The following is a 16,111-nucleotide window of genomic DNA, read 5'->3' as shown; positions in this document are numbered from 1 at the left end:
CTCAAGGGGGATAGCAGATGGTAGTTCCGAGCCACTCTCTCACAGTGGCTCAGCACCTGGGTCCTTCTGAGTCTTTAAAGGGGACGGAAGTCAAAGAGACAGTTACTGGCATAGATATAAAAGCCTGCTGGATGGTAAAATAAGCAGGTGTCCCGAGTACAAAAGTTCTAGTCCATATCCAGGGAAATTGGGCGATAGGTGGGTAAAGCACTGGCTGATGGAGTACAAAGGAGCTATAAAGCCCTCTCTGCCAGTCACAATAGATATTATTGCTGTTCCTCACCATTCCGCCATTCCGCAAGTCGCTCTACACACCGGTTTTCCACACACCGTACCAAGCCGCAGCTCCACCGGCTCCGAAAGTCAGCTGGTCGAAGCCATTATGCGCCAAAACCAGCTGGTCGGAGCCAACCCAAGCCGCGGCTCTTCTGGGGTCCTCCGGGCCGAACCGACAATCTCACGGAACCAATTTCACGTATGGAAAGTGATTATCCAGTTATCTCGTTCCGGCACCCAACACAGAGGGCAAAGCCTCTCTGCAAACTCCCAGGGTTGCCAAAAAAGCCGGAGCCCCTCACGGAGCTCAATCAAGCACGTCCGCCATCTTGGGCATGCACAAAATACAAAGTCCACTCAGGTAAACCAAAACCCCCATTTTCTTTAGTATATTACAAAGTTTTCTTTTTTATTCTAGCTTTTTTCCCCTGCCATATAAACTTTAAAACTAAAGAATCCAACTCTTTAAAAAAAAGTCCCCCAAGTTTTATCGGGATTGTCTGGAACAAAAATAGAATCTTAGGCAATATATTCATCTTAATTGTAGCTATACTTCCTAGTAAGGACAATTTCAAATTCTTCCACTTTTCCAGGTCTAACTTTATTTGTTTCAATAGTCTTATATAATTGTCTTCTTTTAATGTTGAACATTTAGCTGATAAATATATACCGAAATATTTTACCTTTTTCACTATCTGTACCTCTATCACCTCTGATATTCGATTTTTTTGCTTATCCGTAACATTTTTCACTATTATTTTAGTTTTTTCCTTATTAATTTTTAATCCCGCTACTTCACCATATTGTTCCAATTTCTTCCACAATTTTGGAATCATCTTCAAAGGATCTTCCAAAATGAATACCAAATCATCAGCAAATGCTTGTAATTTATAAGTTTCACCTTTTAATTCCAAACTCTAATTTCTGTATCTTGTCTTATATTTTGATTTAAAACTTCCAAAGTAAAAATGAATAGCAGAGGAGACAGAGGACATCCTTGCCTTGTGCCTTTCCTTATTTCAAAGCTTTCAGTACAATCTCCATTCACAATTACTTTGGCAGTTCGTTTGCTATATATTGTTTTTACCATATTTACAAAGTTCTGTCCGAAATCCATTGCTTGTAATTGATAAATTAAAAACTGCCATGAAAGATTGTCAAATGCCTTTTGAGCATCTAAAAATACTAATGCCATTTGTTTCCCTGGATGTAATTCGTAGTATTCCAGTATATCTATTATCATTCTTAAATTGTTTTTAATTTGTCTCTTTGGTAAAAAGCCATTTTGGTCCGGATGTATAAATTCAACCAAATATTTCTTCAATCTCTCCGCCATTATTGAAGTAAAAATTTTATAATACACATTAAGTAGTGAAATCGGTCTGTAATTCTTGATCTGGGTCAGATCTGAATCGTCTTTTGGTATTAAAGAAATATTTGCTTCGACCCACATCATTGGCATTTTAGCTTCTATTAAAAGTCCATTACAAACATCTTTCAACGGATCACTTAGTATCTCTTGGAAACTTTTATATAGTTCTGCCGGAAGTCCATCTGGGCCAGGAGCTTTACCATTTTTTTGTCTCTTTATAGCCTCTGTTATTTCCATCATTGTAACTCCTTCGTCTAACATATTTTTAAATGTCTCTGAAATCTTTGGAAGATTACTATTTTCTAAATATTTTACAATCTTCTCTCTAGGAATCTCCTTGTTATCATATAAGTCTTTATAAAATTCTTTAACTATCTTTTTATTTCTTCATTTTTATATTGTAAATAACCTTTCTCATCCAGCAAATTGTATATCATTGTTTTTTCTTTCTGTTTTCTAAGTTTATAAGCTAACCATCTTCCTGGTTTGTTGGTGTTTTCAAAAAAAAATTTGCTTCGCTCTTTTAATCTGTTCTGCCATTTTTTCTGAGTCTAACAAGTTTAGTTTATGTTTTATCATATCCATATCTCTTTTTAAAGTCTTTTTTGCGGATTTTTTTGCAATTCTAATTCTAATCTTCCAAACTCCTCTCTTAGTAATGTATATTGCTGTTTTCTCTATTTATTTTTCTTTGCCATGTACGATATTGCTATACCTCTGAAATATGCTTTAGCTGTGTCCCATAAATTTTGTATCTTAGTATCTTCTTTTTTATTTTCTTTAAAAAAAATTCCATTTCTTTTTTTGTTAATTCTATAAATTCTTTTTCTTTTAATATAGAAAGGTTTAAAGTCCATCTTAGCCTTTTTTGTATCTCTTTCCAAGTCATTTTCAAGGGGTTATGATCTGCCCATGTACCTATTTCTATTTCAATGTCCTGCACATTCATTCTCAGATCCGTGGTCATCCAAATCATATCAATTCTTGACCAGGATTTCTGGTTATTTGAGTAAAAAGTATATTGTAATTTTTGTGGGTTTATTTCCCTCCAAACATATTGAATTCAAATTTCCTCTGCCATATCAAAAAATGTCTTAGGTAGTCTTCCTCTACCATTTTTCTTTGTTTTGTTACTTTTGTAGTCAATTTTTCCATCTATTATTGCATTAAAGTCTCCTAGTAAACAAATATTTTGATAGTCCATTTCTATTATTTTTTTAATGTAGATTTTTATAAAATTTGCCCTGATTGTTATTCGGTGCGTATATTGCCACTAATAATATTTGTTTTTGATGCAAATAAATCTCTACCATTAATATTCTTCCTTCTTCATCTGAATACACCATTTTCGAATTTATTGTCTCTTTAATATATACAGCTACTCCTCTTTTTTTTTGTTGTGTCGATGCATAATAAAGTTTTCCAATTTTTGGATATTCCAATAGTTTATAATGTTGTGCTTTTATATGTGTTTCTTGCAAACAAATTATGTCCAAATTTAGTTTCCATAAATTCCTAAAAATCTTGTTTCTTTTAATTGGGGAATTCAATCCATTTATATTTACTGAAAAAATTCCACTTTCTTTATCCATTTCCATTACTTATATTTTGGTCTAACCGACCTGGTAGTTCTTTGTTCTCTAACAAGTCTTTCATCTTCCCCCTTTTGGAGACCTTCCTCTTTCTGTTCTTTTGTTTGTGCGGTTGCTCCTTGGATCTCCTCCTCTGTTTGTTTCTGTTCTTTAGTTTCTTCTTGACCTCTTTTTATTCCTTCATCCAGAGTTGATCTATTCTTCTCTTCAAAGTCTTCTGCTTTCCAAATTGAGTCAAGTCTGTATCTTGTATTATTCCAGTTTATTAAGACGCCTTCTGGCATCAGCCATCTCAAGTTTATGCCATTAGCCATAAGTTTCGTGGTCAAAAAATGGTATTGTCTTTGAGAATCTCTAACTCTCTTGGGTATCTGTTTTAAAACCACAATTTCTTTATTTTTATATTGGAATGTGCAGAGATGGACAGACTAACTATGAGACTAAAAGACAAAGAAGAAACAGAATATTATGAAAGCTGGAATTTATTTTATAAATGGTTGGAAAAAAGAACCAAAGAGTGAGATTTGTATATGTACTAATGAATTATAAACTCAGTTCACACGTTGTTTGGAAAATTAACATATGTATGTAAAGAATAAAAATAATATATATATATACAGAATCAACCAGCAGGGTCTCAGCTACTTTTCTGCTCCCCCCTCCACAAACCTACAGATAGTCGAACTTCCCTGCAAGCTCTGTGCAGCTAAAATGCAGTTTAAAAGAAATGGAGATCCGACTTCCGGTGGCGCCGCGGCGCCGAAGACAGCCGTCTCCGGGCTGTCCGCTCCGCAGCTGTGTTTATTCCATCGAAAACAGCGACGATCAGCTGTTTAGGTGGAATTGAAGCCCCCTCCTCGGGAGAAGAGGAGGGGGTGAGGCCCCAGGTAGGGGTTGAGCTCTCCGGGGCCGCCTGAGCTGAAAGTTTGGGCGGCTGAAGGATTGAGCCCCCCCGAAGCCTGGGTTAGCTCCGAGCTGCGCAGCGTCTCTGCTCCGTGATTTTTGGAGCAGAGCCAGGCGTTAGCAACCACCCCTGCCAGAAGGAAAGACTCTTGAATATTAAGGTGCAGGCAGAGCGGTACAGGAGGTCAAGGTGAAGTGGACTTTTATCTTTACTCTCTAGCTCAATGGATTTTATAGCTTTAAAGTGAAAGTACGCAACAAGTGAAAGTGGGGAAAGATGGCGGCTAAAACTTCTAAAGCTCTTCGGAGTGCGGGAACTTCCCCGGTGCAACAGACTTCGTTGCAAGCTTTGCTTCCTCCTGCACCTCCTCTGGCATTGACGCTTAAGGACTTACAAGATGCCTTTGCAAAGCAATCGCAAGTAATGTCAGATATGATGGATGATAAGATGGAAAAGCTGGAGGCAAAGCTGGAGGAGAAATTGGAGAAACTGGAGGAGAAGGTGGAAGAGAAGTTTAGTGCAATGAGGGTAGACATTTTGTCTACAATTGAAAGTGTGGCTGAATGTGTGCAACGTTTGGATGAAAAAGTGGAGGATCTTAGTCAAAAGAACTCTATATTAGAAGTAAAGATACTGGAGAATGAAAATATAAGGGACAAAATGGACGGAGAATTGAGCCTTGTCCAGTACCATCAGATGCAGTATGCTATTAGAATCAGGGGCTTAAAAGAGAATCCTAAAGAAGACTTAAAGCAGCTGATTTCTGAGGCTTTGGAAGCAGTACTGGGCCAGCCAGCATCGGAAATAGAGGGAAGTATGGATAAAATCTTTTGCGTAAATTCATGGATTGCAAGGCAGAGGAAGTTACCTAGAGATGTGGTGGTCTACTTTACAAAGAGAGCAACTAGAGATGAAGTTATTCAAGCTGCTTACAATACTAAATTTGTGGTTGCTGAGCAAGAAGTCCTGGTTTTAAAAGAGATTCCTCCAAAGATTTTAAGGAGAAGGAAAGATTTTGCATTCCTTGCACAGGAACTTAAGAAATGTGATATCAAGTTTAGATGGGAGATTCCAGTCGGAATGGTGGTGATGCATGAAGGTAAAAGACATCGTCTGGTTACTGTGACTCAGGCACGTGATTTTTACAGCAATGTGTTAAAAGCAACCCCTCTATCACTTCTGGAAGCTGAAAAGGGATTTGGAGAGGGAAAGCCTCAAGACGCTCAAGGCAGACAGACAGAGGAGAATGGTGCTGGAGGGGATCAAGTTACAGTCTCATCAGCTGCTGCTGGAGAGCAGAGGATGATGCGTGCCGCCTTAAGACGAGCGAGACAAGAGCAAGAGCAAGACCAGCAGAAAGTTATGGAACTTCCAAAGCGTACTTATAGTGAAGCTGTGGGAGGGGCGCGGCCCAAGGAAGTTACAGGGGTCATTGTAGACGTGCTCCAAAAGCTTCGGGACGCCAAGAATGGCGACTAAATTTCTAACTTGGAATGTTAATGGACTAAACTCACCACAGAAGAGAAGGAAAGTTTTTCAATATTTAAAACAATTTAAGACTGATGTTATTTGTTTGCAAGAAACGCATATTAGGGTTATGGACCAAAAGTACTTATCGAACTCAAGGTTGGGCACGCAATTTGTTGCTTCTGCGATGAACAAGAAAAATGGAGTGGTTGTCTACGTTAAAAGTACTCTAACAGCGGAACTAATTGAAGTAGATAAGCAAGGAAGATATGTTATGATAGATTTGCTGTTAGAAGGTAAAAAAACGCTTCTAATTGGACTGTATGCTCCTAATCAACAACAAGCTGACTTTTTTAACTTACTACACACAAAGGTTACCCAATTGGATTATAAATCTTTTATTTTTATGGGAGACTGGAATGGTGTCCTAGATGTACAGATGGATAAAGCTGGTTCTTTTAAGCGTGTCCCGAGCCATGCTAGACTGCCTAAATCTTTTTTTGAAATGAAGGACGATTTGGAATTACGAGATATTTGGCGTGATACACATCTACATGAAAAGGATTATACTTTTTTTTCTGATAGACATCAATCTTTTTCCAGGATCGATTTTATTTTGCTGACTAATGACTTTTTTTCTAGGATTAACAAGGTAAAGATCTGTGCAAGAACTATCTCTGACCATAGCCCAGTTTGGTTAGAGATCAATAAGGACAATAGGGATAGGCGCTCTTGGCGCGTAAATGAGAATTTGTTTAGAAATCAGAGAAATGTGGAAGAATGTAAACAGCAGATGAAGGATTTCTTTGAAATTAATATGAATAAGGATACCTCTATGGACATGGTTTGGGATGCTAGCAAGGCCTACATGAGAGGGGTGTTGATATATATGAATAATAAATACAGACGTACCTTGGAAGTTAGAAGGAAAGAACTGGAGAATGAAATTAGGGAAAAAGAAAAGGCCTTAATTTTGAACCCATTGGATATGAAGATTAAGGAGGTTATTAACCTATTAAGGGGACAATTTGATAAGTTAATAGCTGATCAAGTGGCAACTAATTTACGGTTTGCTAGGCATAATACTTTTTGCAATGCTAATAAGCCAGGTAGATGGCTAGCTTACAGGTTAAGGAAAAAGCAAAGGGCTTCCAATATAGATAAAATTGAATATAAGGGAAAGGTTGTGTTTCAACAGGATCTTATTAAGGAAGCCTTTGTGGATTTTTATTCTAAATTATATGCTAAGGAGAAGATTAATGAAAAAGACATTGATGTATATTTGAAGAATGCTAGCATCCCGGTTCTCACGCAAGCACAAAAGGAGGAGATTAATCAATTGATAACAGAAGAAGAAATTCTTATAGCAATTAAGGAACTGAAGGTGGATAAAGCGCCAGGCACGGATGGTCTGACTGCGGCTTACTACAAAAATTTACAATTGGAGTTGATAAAGCCGTTAAAGGGATTGTTTCAGACAATTCAGAGGGGGGGAAAGGTGCCTCCGTCTTGGAGAACTGCTTTTATCTCTTTGATTCCGAAGGAAGATCAAGATGCTACTCAAGTAAAAAACTATAGACCGATATCACTTTTAAATACAGATTACAAGATATTTGCCAAGGTGTTAGCTAACAGATTGATGAGGGTTCTGCAACAGGTGATTCATGGGGATCAAACTGGGTTTATTAGTGGTAGACAAATGAAAAATAATGTGAGGCATATAGTTGATGTGGTGGAGTTTTTGGAAAGGAACAACCAGATCCCTGCGGCGCTAATTTTTTTAGATGCTGAAAAAGCTTTTGATCAATTGAATTGGAAATTTTTGATGAAAGTTTTAGATAAAATGAATTTCGGGGATAAATTTTTGCAACCAATTAGGGCATTATATCAAAAACAAACTGCCCGAATAATAGTTAACAATAGTTTGACTGAAGAATGTAATATTGAGAAGGGCACAAGACAAGGGTGTCCATTATCACCTTTATTATTTGTCTTAACATTGGAGATATTATTGGTAAAAATACGGAATTCGGAAAGAATTAAGGGTATTCAAATTAGAGATCAGGATTATAGACTGAGAGCGTTTGCAGACGATCTGGTTGTTATGGTGACCCAGCCAGAAAACTCTGTTGTGGACCTGATGGAGATAATAATGCAATATGGGAAGGTTTCTGGATTTAAGGTTAATGCACAAAAAACTAAAATCTTGGCCAAAAATATGACAGTATCGCAAAAGGCCCTTTTAGAAGGATTAACTGGATTTGAGATTGTTAAAAGGGTCAAATATTTGGGGGTGTTTTTGTCACCCTCTAATACAAAGTTATATAAAAATAATTATGAAAAGTTATGGGGAAAAATTCAAAAAGAATTGGAGAGCTGGGAAAAACTGCAACTGTCTTTGCTGGGAAGAATTGCAGCAGTGAAAATGAATGTCCTGCCTAAATTTTTATTTTTATTTCAAATGATACCGGTCCTTAAAAAAGATTCTAATTTGGAAGAATGGCAACGGGGTATCAATAAATTTGTTTGGGCAGGGAAAAGGCCACGAGTTAAACTTAAGATTATGCAGGATACTCGTGAAAGAGGTGGTCTTAAAATGCCTAATCTTAAATTATATTATGAAGCTGCTGCGTTATCAGGAATAAGTGATTGGATTAATTTGACACAAGAGAGATTATTAAATCTTGAGGGCCATGACTTGTTATTTGGCTGGCATGCATATTTGTTGTATGATAAGAAGGTAGATAATGTGTTTAAAGTGCATATTTTAAGACAGGCATTGTTGAGAGTTTGGAAGAAGTATAGACATAAGTTAGATTACAAGATGCCGTTGTGGGCAATTCCAAAACACGCAATAGAAAACATAAATGTTGACTTCAAACATGATGTGACTACGTATAAGGAGATTTTAAGCTTGGAAAGAAATGTCTGGTGTTTGAAGCCGTACAACCTCTTGCGAGATGAGAAGATTGTTCAAACTTGGTTTCAATATACTCAGTTACGGGCCAGGTGGAAAGAAGATCAGAAAACTGGTTTTGCAATGACTGATGAAAATTTGATAAAGCAAATTAGAAATCAGGGTCCAGCACATATCAAACGGATATATCTTGCATTGATAGAAATTGACTCAGAAACAGAACTTGTTAAAGATTGTATGATAAAATGGGCCCAGAATATTCAAGAAGTTATTACAATGGACACGTGGGAAAAGATTTGGGTGAGGAACGTAAAATTCACGCAAGCCCAAAACCTAAGAGAGAACTTTTATAAAATGTTTTATAGATGGCATTTAGATCCTAAAAAGCTTGCAAGTATGTATCCGAACTATCAGCCAAAATGTTGGAGGTGTGGTGGCGAAGATGCAACATATTTTCATATATGGTGGACCTGCAAAAAGGTTAAGGCTTTTTGGATAAAAATTTGGTGGAATATGCAGAAGATCTTTAAGCAAAGGATAAAGTTTTGTCCGCAATTGTTTTTGTTGGGCATAATTACAGATGCTACTGTTGTGGACATTAAGTTGATGTTGAATTTAATTACGGCAGCAAGACTCTTAGTAGGTCAATATTGGAAGAAGGAGGAACTGCCGACTATAGAAGAATGGACTTTAAATGTTTCTGACCTGGCGGAAATGGCAAAGATTTCGGCTTACTTGAAAGATCATTCGCAAGAACGTTATATTATGGAGTGGAAAAAATGGATTGATTATATCCAGAACAAATATGGGACTAAAAAATTTCATTTAGCATTTGAATAAGTTTTCTTTTCTTTTTTCTTTTCTTTTTCTTTTTATATGTAATATTAATATTGCTTGTAGTTATCTTATATGAGCTAGAGGGCGATAGAATTAATATTTTATTGTTGTTAGCTTATGGATGTTTATGATTGTTCTTTGTTTTTATACCTTGTACTTAGCTCTGGGAAGTCGGGGGGGGGAGGGGGGAATGGGGGGGAGGGATAGGGAGGGATAGGTAGGGGTGGGGGGAGGGGGGGATTGTTAAAGATAAAATGTACTGTAAAACTTTTCAATAAAAAAAAAGAAATGGAGATCCAATCAGATCCAATCAGCAGGACCTCAGCAACTTTCTGCCCCCCCCCCTCTCCACAAAGCTAGAGATATCAGTATTTCTCAGCAATCTCTGGGCAGTTTAAATGCAATGGAGATCCAATTAGATCCAATCGGCAGTGTCTGAGCTACTTTTCTGCTCCACCATCCACGAACGTACAGATTATAGCACTTCCCAGCAAGCTCTGTGAAGCTTAAATGCAGTTTAAATGCAATGGAGATCCAATCGGCAGGGTCTGAGCTAATTTTCTTCTCCACCATCCAGAAACGTACAGATTGTAGCACTTCCCAGGAAGCTCTGGGCAGTTTAAATGCATTTTAAATGCAATGGAGATCCAAGCAGATCGAATCAGCAGGGTCTCAGTTACTACTCTGCTCCCCCCCTCCACAAACCTACAGATGGTAGCACTTCCCAGCAATCTCTGGGCAGCTTAAATGCAGTTTAAATGCAATGGAGATCCAATCAGATCCAATCAGCAGGGTCTCAGCTACTTTTTTGCTCCCCCCTCTACAACTGTACAAATTGAAGCACTTCCCAGTAAGCTCTGGGTAGTTTAAATGCAGTTTAAATGCAATGGAGATCCAATCAGATCCAATCAGCAGGGTCCCAGCTACTTTTCTGCTCCCCCCTCTACCGATTGTAGCTCGTTCCAGCAATCTCTGGGCAATTTAAATGCAGTTTAAATGCAATGGAGATCTAATCAGATGCAATCAGTAGAGTCTCAGCTACTATCTGCTCCCCCCTCTACAACCCTAAAAATTGTATCACTTATGAGTAAGCTCTGGGCATTTTAAATGCAATGGAGATCCAATCAACAGTGTCTGAGCTACTTTTCTGCTCCCCCCTCTACAACGGTACATATTGTAGCACTTCCCAGACACCTGTGGGTAGTTTAAATGCAGTGTAAATGCAATGCAGATCCAATCAGATCCAATCAACAGGATCCCACAAACTTTTCTGCTCTCCTCCACAAACGTACAGATTGTAGCATTTCCCAGGAAGCTCTGTGCAGTTTAAATACAGTTTAAATACAGTGAAGATTGAATCAGATCCAATCAGCAGGGTCTCAGCTAATTTGCTGTTCCTTCCTCCACAAACATACAGATTGTAGAACTTCCCAGCAAGCTCTGGGCAGTTTAAATGCAATGGAGAAACAAGAAGATCCAATCAGCAGGGTTTCAGATACTTTGCTGCTCCCCACTCCACAAACCTACAGTTTGTACCAGTTCCCAGCAAACTCTGTGCAGCTTTACTGCAGTTTAAATGAGATGGAGATCCAATCAACAGGGTCCAAGCTATTTTTCTGCTCCCCCCTCCACAAACCTACAGATTGTTGCACTTCCCAACAAGCTCTGGGCAATTTAAATGCAGGTTAAATGCAATGGAGATTAAATCAGATCTAATCAGCATGGTCTCAGATACTTTGCTACTCCGCCCTCCACAAATGTAAAAGATTGTAGCACTTCCCAGCAAGATATAGGCATTTTAAATGCAATGTATCCAATCAGCTAGGTCTAAGCTACTTTTCTGCTCTCCCCTCCACAAACATACAGATTGTAGCACTTCCCAGCAGGCTCTGGGCATTTTAAATGCAATGGAGATCCAATCAGCAGTGTCTCAGCTTCTTTTCTCTTCCCCCCTCCACAAACATACAGATTGTAGCACTTTCAAGCAAGCTCTGTGCATCTGAAATGCAGTTTAAATGCAATGGAGATCGAATCAGAACCAATCAACAGGGTGTCAACTAAGTTGCTGCTCCCCCATCCACAAACGTACAGATTGGACCACTTCCCAGCAAGCTCTGGGCACTTTAAATGCAATGGAGATCAAATCAGATCCAATCAGCAGGATCCCAGCAAATTTTCTGCTGCACTGTCCACAAACTTATAGATTGTACCACTTCCCAGCAATCTCTGGGCAGCTTATATATAGTTTAAATGCAATGGAGATCCAATCAGATCCAATCAGCAGGGTCTCAGCTAATTTGCTGCTCCCCCCTCCACAAACGTAGAGATTGTAGCACTTCCCAGCAAGCCCTGGGCAGTTTAAATGCAATGGAGATCCAAGCAGATCCAATCAGAAGGGTCTCAGCTAGTTTTCTGCTCCCCCCTCCACAAACCTACAGATGGTAGCACTTCCCAGCAAGTTCTGGGCACTTCCCAGCAATCTCTGGGCAGCTTAAATACACTTTAAGTGCAATGGAGATCCAATCAGATCCAATAAGCATCATCTCAGCTACTTTTTTGCTCCCCCCTCTACAACCGTACAAACTGAAGCACTTACCAGTAAGCTCTGGATAGTTTAAATGCAGTTTAAATGCAATGGAGATCCAATCAGATCCAATCAGCAGGGTCCCAGCTACTTTTCTGCTGCCCCCTCCACAAACCTACCAATTGTAGCTCGTTCCAGCAAGCTCTGGGCAGTTTAAATGCAGTTTAAATGCAATGGAGATCTAATCAGATGCAATCAGCATGGTCTCAGCTAATTTGCTGCTCCTTCCTCCACAAACATACAGATTATAGAACTTCCCAGCAAGCTCTGGGCAGTTTAAATGCAATGGAGATCGAATCAGATCCAATCAGCATGGTCTCAGCTACTTTTCTACTCCCCGCTCCACAAATGTAAAAGATTGTAGCACTTCCCAGCAGGCTCTGGGCATTTAAAATGCAATGGAGATCCAATCAGCAGTGTCTCAGCTCCTTTTCTCTTCCCGCCTCCACAAACATACAGATTGTAGCACTTCCAAGCAAGCTCTGTGCATCTGAAATGCAGTTTAAATGCAATGGAGATCGAATCAGATCCAATCAGCAGGGTCTCAGCAACTTTTCTGCTGCACTGTCCACAAACCTACATATTGTAGCACTTCCCAGCAATCTCTGGAGACTTTAAATGCAGTGTAAATGCAATGTAGATCCAATCAGATCCAATCGGCATCATCTCAGCTACTTCTGTGCTCTCCCCTATACAACCATATAGTTTGTAGCACTTCCCAGCAATCTCTGGGTAGTTTAAATGCAGTTTAAATGCAATGCAGATACAATCACATCCAATCAGGCTCTTTGATTGTGCCCGCTAGGTATGTACCGAACTCGGAAGTCGAACCTCGGAAAGAAAAGAGACCACCGGATCTGGCGTTGGTTCAAATTCCGAGCGGTCTGCAGGCTTTCCAAATTCTTATGGTCCGTCCGGACCTCGATTTGATGCCGCGCTCCCTCCAGATGATGCCTCCAGGCCTCGAGCACCACTTTGATGGCCAGCAGCTCCTTCTTCCAGATTGTATAATTGCGCTCCGAAGGGTTCAGTTTTCGTGAATGGTACGCGCAAGGGAAGAGGGTACCGCTGGGCGTCGTTGCCTGGAGTAACACTGCCCCAATGGCAATGTTGGAGGCGTCCGCCTCCACGACAAATGGCCGTTGTAGGTCAGGATGCTTCAAGATGGGCTCCTTCATGAAGGCTTCCTTCAAAGTCTGGAAAGCCCGTTGTTCTGGAGCGTTCCACTGAAACCGAGTCTTCTTCTGCAGGAGCCGGGTGAGGGGGGCTGTCAAAGCAGCAAACCCAGGGATGAAAGCTCGGTAATAGTTGGCGAACCCAAGAAGTCGCTGAACATCCTTCACACGACGTGGGGGTTGCCAACTCTGCAAAGACTCAACCTTACTCGGCTCCATGGCGATGCCCTCAGGAGAAATGCGGTGACCCAGGAAATCGATGGTCACCCGGTAGAACTGGCACTTCTCCAACTTGGCAAACAGCTGATGTTCTCGGAGTGGCTGCAGGACCTGATGGAGATGCTGATGGTGCACCTCTCATGACGGGGAGTAGATCAGGATGTCGTCCAAGTAGATCACGACAAACTGATCCAACAAATCCCGGAAAATGTCGTTCATGAAATGCTGAAACATGGCGGGGGCGTTGGTCAGGCCAAACGGCATCACCGTGTACTCAAAATGTCCATAACGAGTACCAAATGCCATCTTCCACTCATCACCCGGCCGAACCCTGACGAGGTTGTAAGCTCCACGCAGGTCCAGTTTCGTGAAGATCTTAGCCTCCCGGAGTCGGTCCAAGAGTTCGGGGATGAGGGGCAGCGGGTAATGATTGCGCACCGTGATGGCGTTGAGTTTCCTATAATCGCAGCAAAGCCGCAATTCGCCCGACTTCTTTTTGACGAAGAGCACGGGTGCAGACACTGGCGAGGACGAGGGCCGGATGAAACCGTGAGCCAAATTCTTCTCCAGAAAGTCCCGCAATGCAGCCAACTCGGGGTCTGACATGGAGTACAAACGCCCCATTGGGAGAGGCGCATCAGGGACTAAATCAATGGGGCAGTCATAGGGCCTGTGCGGGGGTAGTTGATCCGCCTCTGTCTCGCTGAACACATCAGCAATGTTGGACAGTTTGGGAGGCAAGGAAACCCCTGGGGAACCCTCCACCTGGCCGGCACAGATATGGCGGGAGTGGTCCACACACTGCAAGCTTGGGAAGGTGACCAAGTTCTGTGACCAATAGATCTGTGGGTCATGTGCCCGGAGCCACGCCAGTCCCAAGACCACGGGGAAATGCAGATCTGAAGTGATATACAACTGGATGGCCTCCACATGGGAACTGATGGCCATACATAATGGTTGCGTGGCGGCCGTAATTGGCCCAGACAGGAGCACTCGACCATCGATAGTCTCCACTAACATGGGCGGTTCCACCAGGCACTGGGGAACAGCCCATTTGGCCACAAATGCTGAGTCCATAATGTGGTGGCCCCAGAGTCAATTAAGGCATGGACTGGAATCCCCTCTGGCTTGCCAGGAAGGATCAAATGAGCCTCCAATATCAGATGCCGTGGAGGTCCACAGGCAGCATCGGAAAGACGTCGCTCAGTGTTGTTGTGGGACGCCCGATCTATCACACCGTCTAGATCGGGCTCGGGCCATTTCCCGACAGAAAAGTAGGGGACTTTCTCGGGGCAGACTCGGTCACTGATGCCCGCTGTCGCTTCTTTGGGCAAAAAGCAGCCAAATGCCCAGGGTCCCCACAGTAAAAACACAACCCCCCCGATCGTCGTCTGTTCATTTCAGTCACCGATAGACGAGACCTGGCGGCACCCAGCTCCATTGGCTCCTCCCTTTGAACTGGGGGCTAAACGCACAACAGGGGCTGCAGGGGTCTGTGGGGTGGCACGGCGACTCCTTCGCTGCTGCAACCGAGCATCGATCCACAGGCAGAGATGGATCAGCCCATTCAGGTCGGAGGGAATATCCACATGGGCCAGCTCATCCAACATCTCCTCCGACAATCCATCCTGGAAGGCATCCACAAGTGCAGCCTCATTCCAGGCGGAATCCTGGCTAAGCTGCCAAAAATCGCTGATATAGCCCTGTAGGGGGCGTTGACCCTGCCTCAGAGCTTTCAGGCGTCGAGTAGCAGTCTGCGTCTTTATAGGGTCCTCATACATCAGACGCATATGATCACAAAACCCCACAAAGTTGTCCAACAATGGACTAGGTAGAGCCAGCAGAGGCGTGCCCCAACGAGCTGCATCACCCGAAAGAAGGCTTAACACAAACCCCACCTTATCCCGGTCAGTGGGGAAATCAGCTGCTCTCACACAGGAAAGCAGGAAACAGTTCTGGATTGCCAGTAAATTTATCCGGCATCGCAACTTGCATTTTCTCCTGGGTGGGGGTGATGGTGGGGGTGCAGCATGGACCTGAGCTTGCAATTGAGCCACCTGAGCTGCCAACAAAGTGAGTTGCTGGGCGAGCTGGGCAGTCTCAGTACGTAGCTGCTCCATAATAATAGTAAGGGGTGGGAGGCTGAAGGCAAACTGTTCTGTACCAGCCTACTACCGGCCCTGCAGATAAGGCAGGGACAACCCCTTTACAAGAAGGCAAGAGGCTGGAACTAAGCCTGCCAAATTTATGGACACAAAAGCAAACAGAGCAAAAACAAGACACGAAGCATGAAACAGGAGCTATTCAAACAGTTGCCTTCAGCAAACCAGCCCTCCCACGCATTCCCCTTTTAAACAGTTCAGGGCGTGGCTGCTCTCTGCCTCCTTCCGAGGTGCCCCATTGCCTTCCTCTGTTTACTCCTGATTGACTGCCTCCTGCGTCGGGCGTCCTTTTTTTATTGAAAAGTTTTACAATACATTTTTTAAAAAGACAAAACACCTCCCAACCCCCTCCCCTCTCCCCAACCCTCCCCAACACCTCCCTCCTTTCCCCCTCCCCCCTCCCCAACTTCCCAGAGCTCAATACAGGGTTTAAAAATACAAGCAATCATAGTCTACCTTATGCAAACAACAATAAAATATTAAATCTATCGCACTTTAACTCTTATAAAATAACTACAAGCAATATAAATATCACATCAGTACTTATTCAAATGCTAGATGAAACTTTTTAGTCCCATATTTATTCTGGATATAATCAATCCATCT

The sequence above is a fragment of the Vipera berus genome (genome assembly GCF_964194415.1).
Source record: "Vipera berus genome assembly, chromosome: W".
Classification (NCBI taxonomy): domain Eukaryota; kingdom Metazoa; phylum Chordata; class Lepidosauria; order Squamata; family Viperidae; genus Vipera; species Vipera berus.
This window is presented reverse-complemented; position numbering follows the sequence as displayed.